Genomic DNA, 3,154 nt, shown 5'->3' on the forward strand with positions numbered 1-3,154 from the left:
GACCATTGAATTGGGTTCTGTGAGAGGACCATTGAATTGTGTTGTGTATCTCCTTGTGATGAGTTCGTTCATATCTAATGATGATTGATATTCGAAGATGGTATATTGCTCTAAATTGTTATAACTGTGATATGTGAGAATCGTGAAGTTGTTCGTTTTTCCGTATATGTTGATGATATTGTATATGTTCGATATGTGCATGTGATTATATTGTTGTATTGACTAATGTATGTTACGCTTAGTGGGATAGCCACGTCATCCTACTAGTACACGGTGGTTGTGTACTGATACTACACTTGCTCTTTCTTTGTTGAGTACAAGGCATCTTCAAGTGGCTATTGATAGACCTCAGCTAGGTGACTATGAGCGTGATCAGATTCAAGGGTGATCCAGTTCTTTCAGCCTGTCATGGATTTTCCTTGTATAAGTCCACTCTTTTCGAACTCAGACTTTTATTTAAGGTGTTGTTTAGTTTCGGGGCTGTACCCCTTGTTCTTTGACTTGTCGTTAGTAGAGTTTTGGTACATTGACTTTCAGGTTCTAGGTTAATTCTTCCGAATTTGTTAGTTATTGTTGAACTTTTGTTAGAGTTTATGGAAACTCTATTTTCTTTCCTTAGTATTTGACTTATATGTCTTAGTTTTTTGATTGATTGCTTGGTTTGGGTTGTAGTAGTGGTTCTCCCACCGAATGGTTAGTTTGGGTGCCAATCACGACGGTCTGAGTCGTGACAAAAAGTAACTCTACATGTATTTAAAATGTTGTAAGTTATGAAACTACTTTCCATATGGTAGTGAGGAATAAGTTAGTATGTAACAATATTATCTTTATAGATGATAATATACACTAGACTTTCAACATGTTGCTTTAAAGATCTTTTTGTGTGACACACGTGTTCTTTGTATGTGCTAACCATTGTTTGCTCATGTCTCTCTCATGTGCTTTGTGCACACTTTAGTTTTTTTCATTTCAAAAGAAGATTTCAAAATCTCAACCAACCAGTCTAACACACAACAAACCATTGTTCGTTGCAGCTCAGATGGAGAACAACAACTCTAACGTTGACAACTCGACCTTTAGTGGGAATTCAATCCATGCTAATGTGCCAAGAGATGTAGGCACAACTGAAAGTATTGTTGGTAATATCCTACCCCAAATCCAGGAATATTGGGCTGCCTACTAGGAACTTTATCGTACATATCTTTCTTTTTTTCTTACAGAAAACCTTATTCCAGTTAAGTTTCTTCACTTAACCAAGGTTGTTTTGTTTATCTTTTCCATGCCTTATCAATTAAACTGTGTTTGTCACTTGATTTGAAACTTAATCATATGCTTATATTTAATTTAGGTAGTTGTTGCTTAGATAAAAAGATGCTATCTCAGAAAACATTTATTGTTATTTTTCAATAATTCTTGGTTGAGTTATTCTCAATTGAAAATATTCCAAAAATTGTCACATGTTTTGATAGCATTCAACTTCTAATTGTAACCTAAAATCTTGTGGTCCTAAATTAATGTTATGTCAAATGTACCAGAATTCCCTTTAATCATGTGGCTTTAAACATGTTACATAGAAAGTTGAAATTAAAGTGTTGGTCTTTTCATTTTCTTGATGCCTTTGATATCCTTTTCATCTCCTTGTTAGTTAATGGTTCGTAAAGTCTTGTGAACTTGTATGTTTTCCATTTAGATGTTTTTTCTATTTTTTTGTTCAATGAGTCTGCTCCTAAAGGAGTTCAATATTTCAGGAAAGATATGGAGATGATGGGCAAGTAATGCTTTGAAAACACAATAATTGAGAGGTTGACACTTGAATTTTCTTTTTATGGATATGTTATCTTGTTACATGGTGTTTTATCTTTTAGGCCATTTTGGAACTGCACAGGTGTATAACTGCTGGATTAAGATTAATGGCTTTTTACTTAAGCATTAATGTCCATACATACCAATTGCCCAATTCAACATGTCTTGACAACAAGGAGCATTGATCCATATGCTTGGTAAGTGACACCTAATTTTAGAACCCCCACCCCCGAGTCTCTAAGCTTATTTAAGTTTGGTTCTGACCTTCTCCTTTTTTGGGACATGTTTGTCTTAGGATGACTATTACGACAAGGAAAAATTCACTGAAATCAATTGTGGTCATTTATTCCATTTTGGTTGTATTAGAGAGTGGATCAAGCTCAAGAATTCTTGCCCTATTTGCAAGAGGGATGCAGCTGCAAGAATCAGTTAATTTTCTGGTTGGATGGACTAACTAGTGGAGTGGCACGGTTAAGCTCAAGAGAGTTGAATTAAACTTGAAATTAAGGAACCATTCTAAGTTTGATAAAAACAAAGAATGGTTTTTAAGTTTGATGTGTTTTTCTTTCTTTTTCGACTATACTATGTATTATCCAGACTTTTAAGATGAGCATAAGTTGGTACTCATGTTGCTTTGAGTTGTTGATATCGAGCAAAATTTTTGTTCATAATTGATGCTTACTGCAAGTTTGATAACCTCTTGATTTTTAGTTTTGAATGCCTCCCGATTTTGTTCTTATATAGAAGGTAGGCATTCTATTCAACTAAAGACCAACAACAATAAAAGTATTTATTGTCATTCCAAACCATCAATAACAAAAATCGCTAGGCTGATTCAAATCTGTAAGCTTCTCCGTTGCCATAATCATAGAGATAACCCTAGAAATCACAAGCACAAAAATTTGGCTGAGAGAGAGTTCGCCATCAGAGAGCATCTAGGTTAATTAGTGATTTTATAATATATATACTAGGCAGTTAGTTAATTTCCACTATTTTGCTTCAGTAATTTTTTTTAATTATAAAAATGTTGAGCGGAGGTGCAAGGCTTAAATAACTTGAATCGACAATGTCAATGAAAATATAGATTCCATTGTTTGAACATGAATATGAGAAGATTGACATGATCTATGATCTTCTTATGTATTATGCATGATATTAGTTCAAGTCTCTACTTCCTTTTTATTTTGTTGTCTCCGTGAACATCATCTAAAATGAACAAGTTCTGTGTTTGTCATTTAAAATAGATATTCATATCTTTCTCATGCAGCAGGTATATTGTTTCCGTCAGATAAATTATAATCAAAAAATCTTTTTATTTCACCCAATAAGAAAAAATGACACGTAATAATTA

The 3,154-nt window shown here is 33.6% G+C and overlaps 1 pseudogene; it reads left to right on the forward strand.

Moving 5' to 3' along the window:
• Positions 1–1,039: 1,039 nt before the first annotated feature.
• Positions 1,040–2,236, forward strand: LOC125866183 (ERAD-associated E3 ubiquitin-protein ligase HRD1B-like; annotated as a pseudogene).
• The last annotated feature ends 918 nt before the right edge of the window (positions 2,237–3,154 follow it).

This window comes from Solanum stenotomum, chromosome 5 (genome assembly GCF_019186545.1).
Source record: "Solanum stenotomum isolate F172 chromosome 5, ASM1918654v1, whole genome shotgun sequence".
In the NCBI taxonomy this organism is placed as follows: domain Eukaryota; kingdom Viridiplantae; phylum Streptophyta; class Magnoliopsida; order Solanales; family Solanaceae; genus Solanum; species Solanum stenotomum.